The 13,311-nt window shown below is 49.5% G+C and overlaps 3 pseudogenes; 2 read left to right on the forward strand and 1 right to left on the reverse strand.

Annotated features, from left to right (window-relative positions):
* LOC127576415 (zinc finger protein 850-like) overlaps positions 1 to 13,311 on the forward strand; it is a 244,464-nt pseudogene that overhangs the window by 171,419 nt on the left and 59,734 nt on the right.
* The window catches only part of LOC127576414 (zinc finger protein 585A-like), a 204,422-nt pseudogene that overhangs the window by 171,415 nt on the left and 19,696 nt on the right, over positions 1 to 13,311 (forward strand).
* The window catches only part of LOC127576853 (zinc finger protein 271-like), a 312,902-nt pseudogene that overhangs the window by 114,427 nt on the left and 185,164 nt on the right, over positions 1 to 13,311 (reverse strand).

Consider the following 13,311-nt stretch of genomic DNA (forward strand, 5'->3'; position numbering starts at 1 on the left):
GTCACGTAGGATTGAACCCTGGTCATTGGGCACAGTTGATTTTCTTTTGTAATCTCTTTAACTGAGTTACAGTTCAATGTTCTGGATCATTGATTAAAATAAAGTGGTTCTGTTCGAAGCACTTTATCTAAGGCCCTTCCCGTCTCTGCAATGCACACAACCAGTAGAAAGAGAGGCCATTCAGCCCATCTGGTGCCTTCCAGTGTTTCTGCTCCACACCAGCCTCCTCCCATCTCACCCAGTGTGAATATTCAGAGGAATAGAGAGATGTAGTACAGAAATGGGCCCTTTGACTCACTGAGTCTGCTCTGATTATCAACCAGTCATTTGCTCTGATCCTACATTAATACATTTTTAAAATTCTGCCCACATTTGCATTGACCACACCCTGCTTCACCCCCACCACCAGCAGATTCTACTAATCACCCACACATCAGGGACAATTTACAGTACTTCAATAACCTTTCAGCCCACACCTCTTGGGACGTGGGAGGAAACCCACACAGTCACAGGGAGAAGGTGCAAACTCCACACAGTCAACACCCGAGGTCGGGATTGAACATTGTCAACGTGAGGCAGCAGCTCTACGAGCTCTGTGCTCATTCGGCTTCCCATTCAATGCATTCCTGTGGTTCACCTCCATCCCTCCGTGTGGTGACACGCTCCACATTGTTGAACTGTGTGGGTGAAGAGCTTCCCCCGGAATTTCCTGCAGGACTTTCAGCAGATTGATGGCAAAGACAACAGCTCAGCAGGGGTCTTGTCCCAGATATTAGAGCAGCACAGCTAATAGAGCTGCTACCTTGCAGTGACAGGAGCCCAGGTTCAATCCAGATCTTGGGTACTGACTGTGTGGGGGTTCTCCCTGTGACTGGGAATTTCTTCCAGGAGCTCCAGTTTCCTCCCATGTCCCAAAGACATGCTGGTTGGTAGGTCAATTGGCTGCTGTAAATTGCGCTTGGTGAGTGGGAGAAGTTGGGGAGAGTTGACAAGAATGTCGGGAGAATTTTAAAAAAAGGATGAATGTGGGATCAGTGTGGAGTTGTGGACTGTGTCGGCCTGTTTCTGTGCTGTATCTTTCTGTGACATTCCCGATCCATCAAGCCTCGGGGAGAAAGTAATGGTGTTTAACTCTACTTTTTTTTAAGATTTAAGATATCTTTATTCGTCACATGTACATCAAAACACACAGTGAAATGCATCTTTTGCGTAGAGTGTTCTGGTGGCAGCCCACAAGTGCCTCCATGCTTTTGGCGCCAGCATATCATGCCCTCCATCATTCCCAACCCATCCATCTTTGGAATGTCAGAGGAAACCAGAGCACCCAGAGGAAACCCACGCAGACACGGGGAGAACGTACAATCTCCTTGCAGACAGCGAACCGGAATTGAACCCTGGTCACTGGCACTGCAATAGCGTTACGCTAACCGCTACACTACTGTGCTACTCCCAGCTCTTTTCAACACGGGGCTGTTCTCAATGGGCTGAATGTTACACAGTTGAGTCACTGCAATACAGGACTGTCCTGACAGATCCTGTGCCTCATTCGTTGTCCTACCTGATTCCCCCATGCACTACCTCAAACAAAATTCACTGATTTCTGTCCTGAATACAATAACTAAGGAGCCACTCCTAAGTCAGGTTGGGGAAAGATTCTGCCCTTTTGAGGTTGGTGCCTGATGATCAGAGTTTAAGGAGATGCTTTCAAAACTGGGAATGACTGCAATGTATTTTGTCGATGCTTCTCTCGAAGCCCGAGGAAGCTGGAACTGTGATAACCAGACTTTTGTCTGAGACCCTCCCTGTGTACAGTTTTACAGCACATCTATTGTGATGAGAGGTGAGGGCTGAGTTCTTCAACCAGCAGGAGGGGAGAGTGTTACTCGAGCCTCAACTCTGGCCCACAAAGTTTGAAAGGCAGCACCTGCCCAGGGAAGATTCCCTTCTCCTTCCAGGGGTATCAGCCAAGATACCTGAGAATTTATGGGCATAACATAAGAATCACGTCGGAAAAGTCCACAACGTCCCTGAACACAAAGTAGACAGCCAGCACCTCTTTCCCAGGGCACCAATGCTCAATACAAGAGGGAATGGCTTTAAAGTAATGGGTGGGAAGTTCAAGGGAGGTTTTTTACCCAGGGAGAGGTTGGGGCATGGAATGCACTGCCTGCGGCAGTGGTGGAGGCAGGTACATTGGGCAAATTCAAGAGATTACTAGATAAACGTGGAGGAATTTAAAATAGAGGGATAGGTGGGAGGAAGGGGTTAGATAGTCTTAGGTGAAGTTTAAAGGTTGGTACAACATTGTGGGCCAAAGGGCCTGTTTTGTGCTGTACTGTTCTGTGTTCTATTAAACCGGAGCACCCGGAGGAAACCCACGCAGACACACGGGGAGAACACACAAACTCCATGCAGACAGCGGCTGGAATTGAACCCGGGGCGCTGGTGTTGTACTAGTATTACACTAACTGCTACACTACCATGCCTGAGGGGTATGTGGGAGGGACGGGTGAGATAGATTTTAGAGCAGGTTAAAATGTCAGCGCAACATTGTGGGCCAAAGGGCCTGTACTGTCCTGTAATCTATGTTCTGTAGCAGGACTTCCAGGGTTGTAATCTCAGGATTGCGATGAAGGGTCTTGACATGAAATGTCGACTGTCCATTTCCCTCTGACGGTGCTGCCTGTCCCACTGAGTTCCTCCAGCTTTGTGTCTGTTGGTATTGGTATTGGTAGCATAGCAGTTAGCATAACACTATTACAGCGCCAGCGACCCAGGTTCAATTCTGGCCACTGTCTGTAAGGAGTTTGTACATTCTCCTCGTGTCTGCGTGGGTTTCCTCTGGGTGCTCCGGTTTCCTCCCACATTCCAAAGACGTACGAGTTAGGAAGTTGCAGGTGTGCTATGTTGGTGCTGGAAGCGTGGAGACACTTGTGGGCTGCCGCCAGAACACTCTATGCAAAAGATGCATTTCACTATGTGTTCCAATGTACATGTGACTAATAAAGATATCTTATCTGGTTTATTATTGTCACTTGTACCAAGGTCCAGTGAAAAACTTGTCTTGCATACTCATCATACAGATCAATTCATTACACAGTGCACTGAGGTAGTACAGGGTAAAAACAATAACAGAATGCAGAGTAAAGTGTCTCAGCTACAGGGAAGTGCAGTGCAGGCAGACAATAAGGTGCAAGGTCAAAACAAGGTAGATCGTGAGGTCAGAGTCCATCTCATCGTATCAGGGAACCGTTCAATAGCATCACCGTGGGATAGAAGCTGCCCTTGAGCCTGGTGGTACGTGCCCTCAGGCTCCTGTATGTGTTGAACAGACATTTAGACAGACACGTGAACTGGAAGGGATTGCAGGGATTGCATCGGGTGCAGGTGGATGGGATTTGTCAGATTGGTTCATCGTCAGCACAGACTGGGTGGGCTGAAGGGCCTCGTCCTGTTCTGCGTTTGGTTCTGTTCCCCATCAGAGACAACTGAGGGGTTTGCGGACCAGTTAGCCTGACATCAGTGGAGATCAGTGTTGCAAGGTCGGCAGGGTTGTTGAGAAGGCGTATGGAGTGTTGGCCTTCATTAGTCAGGGTGCTGAGTTCAAGAACGGCGAGGTGATGTTGCAGCTCTAAAGAACTCTGGTCAGACCACACTTGGAGTATTGTGTTCAGTTCTGGTCGCCTCATTGCAGGAAGGATGTGGAAGCTTCAGAGAGGGTGTAGAGGAGATTTACCAGGATGCTGCCTGGATTCGAGAGCATGTCTTATGAGGATAGGCTGAGTGAGCTCGGGCTTTTCTCTTTGGAGAGAAGGAGAGTGAGAGGTGTCTTTATCGAAGTGTACACGATGATAAAAGGCATAGATCGAGTGGACAGTCAGAGACTTTTTCCCAGGGCAACAGTGGCTAACATGAGGGGGCATAACCTTAAGGTGATTGGAGGAAGATACAAGGGGGATATCAGGGGTATGTTTTTTACACAGAGAGTGGTGGGTGTGTGGAACGCACTGCCTGCAGAGGTTGTGGGGGCAGGTACATCAGGGACTTGAGAGACTCTTAGACACATGAATGATAGAGAAATGGGGGGCGATGTGGGAAGGAAGGGTTAGATGGATCTTAGAGCAGGATAAAACGCCGGCACAACATAGTGGGCCGAAGGGCCTGTACTGTGCTGTAGTGCTCGATGTTCTATGTGTCACTAATCGGGCACACTTACCTTCATCAGTCGGGCACAGGGCACGAAAGTCAGGAAGTGGTGTTGCAGCCGTGTAAACCCTCAGCGGGCTCACACAACCGCATGCTGTGGAGCAGGCAGATCAAACCGGAGTCCTGCGGCACAGGGGCTGGGAGGTTGGCGCCGAGCGTGACGGCTGTGGCAGGGCATTCAAAGGGACACGGAGGGGAGGCGGAGTTGGAGGGATTGAGACTGGGGATTTACCTGAGGAGTCGGTGGGCAGGGAAAGCAGTCCAGGGCTGATTGGAGGTGATGAGCTTGGGTGCAACAGATGAGGAAGTGAAGGGTTAAGAATTGCAACCATACCTATAACTGGCAAACAAAATATATATATATGCATTTATATTTCTTTAGCAAGGACTAGCAAGCTGCTGACCCACTAGTTAGGTTGGAATGTTAAGTATGTTAACTGCCTTTGTTTCGGGTAATGGACCATTCTGATATGTCAGACGGTGGCGATACTGAGTGTAATTAACATCGAGGTGAAGACTTGGTCTGAACAATGAAAGGTGATACCTGCCTTTGAAAGCCTTGATTATAACTCAATTATACTAAGACAAAAGGTGTGATAGCTGTCTCGGGATCTCTATAGCTTGACCGAAACTCGCGGCGCCGTTTGCATGGGATGTGCGTTACAATTCCTGTATAAATGTCTGTCTGCCCTTTGTTCGGGGAGAACTCGGGAAGCGACTCTTAGTGAGTGCTGAAGAGAATTCTCCTAGCGGTGCACTGCTAATAAAGGTACTTGTTCGAATCGACCTCGTGGCACTGTGTTATTTACAGCGGACGGAAAGGGAAATTGATTTCGGGACGACAATTTGGCGAGCCAGCCAGGAGTCCAAGACGAGGTTTTGGAAGCGGCATGAGCGACTGACGGGGATAACGGCCACCTGAGACGGACGGGACCACAAGGTACGATTCACCTTGATCCCTCTCAGGGAGTCAGACACCTGATCGATCCCTTCGCTTACCGACAATCCTCTGACGGACTCCTCGCGAACCTATCTGAGTGCCACAGGTAAGGAGGGGTTCAAGTCCCCAGTTAAGTTAAGTTCTGTTCAGGGTTCGAGTCCCCAGTTCTGGGTTTGGGATTTTAAGTTGTGAATTTCAAGGTTTTGAGCTCTAAGTTCTGAGATCGGTTCTCCGGTACTACCATCCTGCCTTAGACCGGTTCTTAAGAGGGGAAATCCCCCACGGCAAGGTCAGGAACCTGAAGTGGGTGAAGGAAAGAGACCGATCTTATAGGTAATCGCAGCGATTCGTACCATCCGATCAGGTAGAATACAAAAATGGGACAAACTCTCGATAAGTCTGGGTCCAATACCCCACTATCTAAGTTATGTAAAGACGATCCGAAGAATGAGAATAAATTCCGTAAATTATCAGCATGCCTCAATAAGAAATTGGGAAACGAAATATGGCCATTGGGGGGAACTTGGGACGTAGATAAATGCCTAAAGGCAGAAAAGGCAATTTGGGAGCGGAATACAGGGGAAAAATGGAAATTATTAATGTCCACGGAGAAAAACGGCCGAAGACCTAACAAATAAATCTAAGCAGGCTAGCTGGGAACATAATGCGCGCAGAAGGGGAATTAGTGTGTGTGATGAACAGGGAAATCCTAAGAGTTGGGGAGTCCTGAAGTCTCAGTGCAGAGACCACGATGCTGAAAGGAGCAGAAGGGAGAGAGGAGAGGTAAATGAGGTGTATAAGGAGAAGAGCAGAAATAAAAATAAAAGTAGTAAGGATAAAGTGGAGGTACCTCCCGACATGTCTGGCGTGCCCCTGTTGTTCCAAAGTAATGATACAGACGAAGAGGAGGAGGATTGGATGGTCCGACCCACAGCCCCTACCTACCCCCCGGTTTCATTGCCGCCCCCATATAATGCGGCTAGCCCGCCAGCAGTCCCGCCCTTAACACCAGCGACTGCTAGCCAAGTCCCGCCCTTGGGACACGTCCATGATCCTATTGCGTCCCGAACCAGGATGCGGCTTAGTCGAAGGGAAAGCCCACAGACGGGTGGCTCTAAAGCCACAGACAAACGACGGAGCTTTCTGGCAAGGGACGGTCCTTCAATAGATTCTCAGACGGACACCGACTCTGATTCTACCACCGATTATGGCGACCCTACAGATCCCAGCCTACCGACCATGTTGAACGGGGTTAAGGGAGCCAAGGTTAAGAAACAATTCCCCAGCAGGAGTGTTCCCAATCCTGATCCAGCCCAAGCCAGCACTAATCCTACAATCCAAATTTACACTTCTTGGAAGCCTCAGGAGATGTGCTTAATCATGAGTCGGGCGCCCAACCGTAAAACCAACCCCGGAGGATTTCATAGATTATGTGATCGGAACAATTCAGATGTATCAGGCCACCCCCCCAAGACCTTTTCAGTCTTTGTTGCATGGCCCTTACGACTAATGAAGTGACACAGTGGAAAGAACACCTGGGGAACTATGCCGACTGGACAGCCTTTCAGGCGGCCGTCCGGCCTCAGGACCAGGTGGCCACTATTAGAACTGCCCTTCGTAAAACCCTCCAACAGCCTATTGACATAACTAAAGTTTTAGAATGCCGACTGAAACAGGGTGAGGACGGTCCAGACTTTTGGGACCGTTTCTGTTCACTTTACAGTACCTATGCAGGGGACGATGTCTACAACAGAGGCAATGCCTCCCCCCAGTTTAACGCCCTCCTATTACAATGCATTCCCGTGGGAGTGGCCTCAGCTATCCGCACTAATGACATGAACTGGCCTGACCACACACGACAAGCCATGAGGAGGGCGCTAGTCCACTTCTGGAGTAACGGGCGCGATACGAAAGCCACAAAGGTAAAACAGGAAATGGTGCAGAGACCCCCTCGGCCCCAACCTTCCTACTCCGACAATACAGGCTATCAAATGGAGCGGCAATTTTGCGTTCCAGAAGGGGTTGACTGGTCCGGTAATGGATACCCACTGTATCCCAATGACTTAAGAGCCCCAGTGTACGGGCCCCCTTGTGGGCCACCACCCTCTCGTAATTACCTAGGACCCAGGGGACCCCAGCAACCCGCACCGGCGAGCGCCAGGCCGACGGGATGCTACCTCTGTGGGGCACCTGACCATTGGTGGAGGGACTGCCCCCACTACCGTCATCCTGGTAGACAACAACCTTTCTCAACCAACAACCCATTTTCTGCCTGACTAGACGTGGAGAGTAGCCTCTCCATGTACCCTGCCCTCACCGATAACCCAGACGATGAACCCATCGTCAATTTCTTAGTTGAAGGAAAGCCGATTCCCTTTATGATAGACACGGGAGCAAATACTTCGACCCTTGAAGCCCCATGTATTACCCAGCATGATTTTAAACTGTCCACTGCTTCAGTTCCATTGAGCGGACTGGAGGGACAGGAAAGATCCTACCCCTTAACTGAACCCTTACAAGTTAAATTTGAAGATCAGGAATGCCTGATCCAGTTTGCGGTAACCACAAGCCTGGGCGTTAACCTAGCCGGGAGGGACCTGCTCTGCTCCTTCCAACTCAAAATACATTGCCCGGATGAAGGTATTACCATTACTGGTCCTAAAAACCATAGGATCCTCTGGATTTACCAGCCTCCTCAGTGGTGGACGGTGAACTTCATGAGCAGCGATTTTGACCCACCCTTGGAAACCACAGACCCGCATATGACGCTAGCTTACAACCCCACCGGGGCCTCAAGGGAACTAGAAGGATTGTATGCTCCTCTCCTGGGTTGCATGGTGACTGTCACTATTTTAGGGGAAGTAGTGGGAAAGGAGGGGGCAGCACTTCTAGTCCAAGTGCCTAATGAATTGTGGAATCAGTCAGGCTTGATGTCCCCTCACATTACCCTGTCAATTAACAAGGGACATAGACCAAAGGAGCTGGGATTCCAAGCCCACCGGCTTGAGGTACAGGCAGACAAAGGCCTTTTCGGGGTTCCTCAGGCTCTGCCAGGGGGGACCCTGACCTATTACTTCGTCCCTTTCTCGGTAACGGGCTGTTTACACCATCACCGGCCCCATCGACTCCCTTCAGATGAGCCCACCCCCGATTTATGGGCCGCATCGAAGTCTGAGGTAGGGTACACCCCAGTGACCCCAGTCCAGATCTGTGTAAGACCGGGAGCACAACTGCCTTCCATCCCACAGTATCCCCTTCGGAGAGAGGCAGTTGACGGAATAACTCGGTTAATAGATTCGTTCTGCAAACAGGGCATCCTGGTTCCTTGCCAATCACCTTGTAACACCCCCATTTTACCCGTCCTCAAACCCAGACAGACATGGAGTGGCGCCTTGTACAAGACCTACGTAAGGTCAACGAGGTAGTGGAACCACTACATCCCGTGGTCCCGAATCCAGCTACCATTCTCAGCAGTATCCCCGCCGACTCTTGCGTTTTTACCATTGTGGATTTGCAGCATGCATTTTTCATAATTCCTCTCTCTCCCGACTCGCAGTACCTGTTTGCTTTCACCTTCCAAGGTCAGCAATACACTTGGACGCGCCTCCCGCAAGGTTTTATACACTCCCCAACTATTTTTTCCCAAGTTTTACATAATCAACCCCAAGGGTTGCACCTTTCTGATAAATCCACTGTTGTTCAGTATGTCGATGACCTTTTACTAGCAAGCCCCTCGGAGCCCGCCAACATCACGGATATGAATAGACTAGTTAATGCACTCCGCTCTTGGGGATACGTAACACTTCCACAGAAAGTAAAACAAACCCAGCGCCAGGTAAAATTTCTGGGCACCCTCTTAAGTGCTACCGAGCGGCGGCTCACTCCCGAATGTATTGCACCCATCATTGCCACCCCACCGCCCACTACCCCAAAGGGTATGCGCGCCTTCTTAGGGTTAGTAAATTTCTGCAGGCAGTGGCTACCTAACATGGCGCTCCTTACTAAGCGCCTCACACCCTTGGCCTCAAGCTAGTCTGTGGGACCCTTTGAACTTACCAAGGAACAAAGGGAGACCTTTGATAGCCTCAAACAGGCCCTTGCCAGCGCCCCGGCCCTGGCACGCCCTTTGTATGATCGCCCATTTCAGCTCTTCGTGAATGTCCTAGAGGACTGCTCTACAGCCATCCTTACTCAAACCCATGGGGATAGGAAGAGACCTGTGGCGTACTACTCCACTCGGCTGGACCCAGTTGCAAGGGGACTTCCACCATGCTCACAAATGCCTCCAGCCATTTATTCCCTAGTAACAGAAGCCTCCAATATAACCCTGCAACAGGTGTTGTGGTTTATTCCTCCCATACCGTAACGGCACTCTTAACTTCTCACCAGACACAACACCGTACCCAGGCCCACTTAAACAGATACGAGGTAGCACTCCTGAATAACCCACTCCTCACTTTCGCCTACTGTACGACCATTAATCCCGCCACCTTCCTAGAGGCCCCACCTGAGGATCTTGCGGACCCACCTCATGACTGTCTAATGCGTAACCACTTTTTAACTGCACCCCGCCCAGACCTTTCAGATAAGGCCATCCAGTCAGCCGACTTAAACCTGTACGTCGATGGTAGTTCCTACATTTCTGAACAGGGCACCCGCCTTAGTGGCTATGCCGTGGTAAACGACTCCCAGAGTGTGGAATCTGCATCTCTGCAGCCCCCAGTATCTGCCCAAAAAGCAGAACTCTTTGCCCTGACCTGAGCTTGCGTTTTAGCCAAGGACAAAATAGCTAACGTCTTCACTGACTCCCGCTATGCTTTTCGAGTTGCCCATGATTTTGACCAACTCTGGGCACACAGGGGATTTCTGACCTCTACAGGTAGCCCCATACAGAATTGCAGTTTATGTAAAGAACCTCCTCCAAGCCATCCTCCTCCCAAACAAATTGGCCATCATTAAATGCTCCGCTCACCTTTCAGATGCCTCCCTAATAACCCAGGCCAATAACAGGGCAGATACAGAAGCGAAATTGGCAGCACGCCAGGGGTCCAAAATCATTTCCACTATGGAAAAACAAGCAGTTGTTTGCAAGCCAAAGATAGCAACGCCGGGCACCCCAGACATGGTCACTGTGCAGCACTGACAGGGGGACGCCCCTGACTCAGAAAAACAAATGTGAAAGGCGCACGAGTGTACGCACTCTGCGCTACATGGCCTCTGGGTCACTCCAGTTGGTCAAGTATGTATACCTGATTCTTTGTTACCAATGCTTATTGACTGCCTACACTCTGACACCCACCTTGGCAAGGAGGGAATGAGTAACATTTTACTACGTACCTGGTGGCACCCCAGATTGGAGGAAGTAGCACAAGGCAAAATACGGTCGTGTTTGATATGCCAACAAACCAATGCTGGTAAAGGGGTGAAGTGCACCCCAGGCAAAACCCCCTTGCCAGGTGGTCCTTTTGAATGCATACAACTCGACTTTATTGAATTACCGCATCTACATTGTTACAAGTGCTGTCTCGTTATTGTTGATGTATTTAGTAGATGGATTGAAGCTTTTCCAACCACCAACAATAAGGCCTCAACAGTGGTAAATTTATTGCTTACAGAGGTCATACCAAGGTTTGGGGTACCCTGACGGATAAGTTCTGACAATGGCCCCCACTTCACAGGGAAAATAAATAAGGAATTGTGCGAGGCACTGCATATCGAACAGCAGTTCCACTGCACCTACCACCCTCAATGAGCGGGTGTAGTAGAGAGAGCTAACAGCACCCTTAAGAATAAACTAACCAAATTAGTGTCAGAAACAGGTCTAAACTGGTTGAAGGTTCTCCCCTTAGCATTATACCATATGAGAATCACCCCCCACACAGCCACCGGGGTATCGGCTGCCGAAATCGTCTATGGGCGTCCGGGAAGAACCCCATGGGACGCCGCCACCCAAACCCCCACACAGGTTGACCTTAATATCATGGGGGATGAACTACAAAGGTATTTCAGACAACTTACGTCCTCTTTAAAGTTTCTTCATTCGCAGGTGGAGAGTGCCTTTAAACCACCTGAAGGGCAGAACACAGAATTGCCTGACCTGGAAATCGGAGACTAGGTACTGATACGGGATTGGGAGCGCCCTAAACTGGGACCTCAATGGAAAGGCCCCTTCCAGATACTACTCCAAACACCGACAGCCGTGAAAGTAAAAGGCCAGGAACGTTGGATTCATATAAGTGACTGTAAACAATGGCCACCGGAGGAAAGCTAATACTTTTTAAATTCGGACTCCTCACCATTACCAGTACTCTTGTGTGGGGTTTGGAGGATAATTTGTTTTACAAAGTACATATGCAGCTACATGGGAATCGCACCATTTGTTACCACTTGGCAGAGTCAGTGGAAGGCCTTCTTGTAGCCACACCAAGCTGGAGCCCCAGGGCCCTCTTAAAGTATGAATTTTCAAAAACAAAGTGTGTTGGGCAGATGGGAACTTACAGGAGGGTGCTGCCGGGTAAATGCTTGCAAGGAACAGTAACAGGACCTAGTAGTACAGCCCACAACAAGTCCTTCTCTCACTGCTTCACTGGCATAGGGTGGGGTTGTGGGCTAGTGATTGTACAGCATACTATGGCATGTGCCACTACTACTTGTACAGAGAGGAATTGTGGGTTTAAAGGGGGATGGTTTAGCTGTGGGTGCGCTGTCACTAGGTGTGTTACGTTACTTGCAGGAGAGAGATGGGTTTGTGGGGAACGGAACGGGACCCACGTGAGATTGTCTAATGTCTCTTTAGAATGGCTAACCAGGGAGAATTACCTGAGGGAGCATGGGAGGAATGTTGCTGGGATCTCTTGGTATTCTCAAATGCCCAGTCCACGGCAATCGGGAAATGTAACCTGCTACCGGGCTAAGGAAGGGTGTGTGTTCCTCTTTAATGGCACTGACACCACAGTCTTCCCCACTCTGCCAGCCTGGTTTGCAATAGGAACGATCGGGCCGGTCACGGGCCCCTGCCCCCAGAAGGCTTACGTCCGATGAAGACTTGTGGTGCGGTCAGTTAGTGAGGAGTTCCGTGAGGATTGGAGGGATCCTATGTCATTGGGATCTCCCTTAGCATCGTTAGGCCGTGGATTCCTGAGTACTCTCTCTCTGGGGGGTTCGGCAGGAACTATAGCCGCAAACAACCGGAACTACCTTATTTGTGAACTGGCTGCACTGGGAAACAGTACTATGGAGGGCCTGAAGGCGGTGAACCGGGAACTGGCAGAGCTTCGACTTTATGCCCAGCAGACCTGTTATGCTGTGGACTACCAGCTGGCTCAGCAAGGAGGAGTATGTGCTATAGTTGGGGACAAATGTATCACCAACGTGAAAGCCGAGTCCTACAGCATCTCCCATGTCATTCAGGACATTCAGATGCAAGTAGATAGCTTTAGACAGGGATTTACAGGAGGGACAAGTTGGTTGGGGTGGCTGCTGGGAGGGTCGTGGGCATCATACCTGCTGCATGAAGCTGTGGAACTAATCGTGATTATAATAGTATGCTGAGTGGTGCTGGCCTGTCTAAATACCTGTTCCAAGGTCCTTATTAATAAGCTCTCGGCCCCGTTCTCGGCGCCGCTCGAGTTTATCATGAAATGATAAAAAGGAGGGATTGAGGAAGTGAAGGGTTAAGAATTGCAACCATACCTATAACTGGCAAACAAAAATATATATATATGCATTTATATTTCTTTAGCAAGGACTAGCAAGCTGCTGACCCACTAGTTAGGTTGGAATGTTAAGTATGTTAACTGCCTTTGTTTCGGGTAACGGACCATTCTGATATGTCAGACGGTGGCGATACTGAGTGTAATTAACATCGAGGTAAAGGCTTGGTCTGAACAATGAAGGGTGATACCTGCCTTTGAAAGCCTTGATTATAACTCAATTATACTAAGACAAGAGGTGTGATAGCTGTCTTGGGATCTCCATAGCTTGACCGAAACTCGCAGCGCCGTTTGCATGGGATGTGCGTGACAATTCCTGTATAAATGTCTGTCTGCCCCTTGTGCGGAGAAAACTCGGGAAACGACTCTCAGTGAATGCTGAAGAGAATTCTCCTAGCGGTGCACTGCTAATAAAGGTATTTGTTTGAATTGACCTCGTGGCACTGTGTTACT

This window comes from Pristis pectinata, chromosome 12 (assembly GCF_009764475.1).
Source record: "Pristis pectinata isolate sPriPec2 chromosome 12, sPriPec2.1.pri, whole genome shotgun sequence".
Lineage (NCBI taxonomy): Eukaryota > Metazoa > Chordata > Chondrichthyes > Rhinopristiformes > Pristidae > Pristis > Pristis pectinata.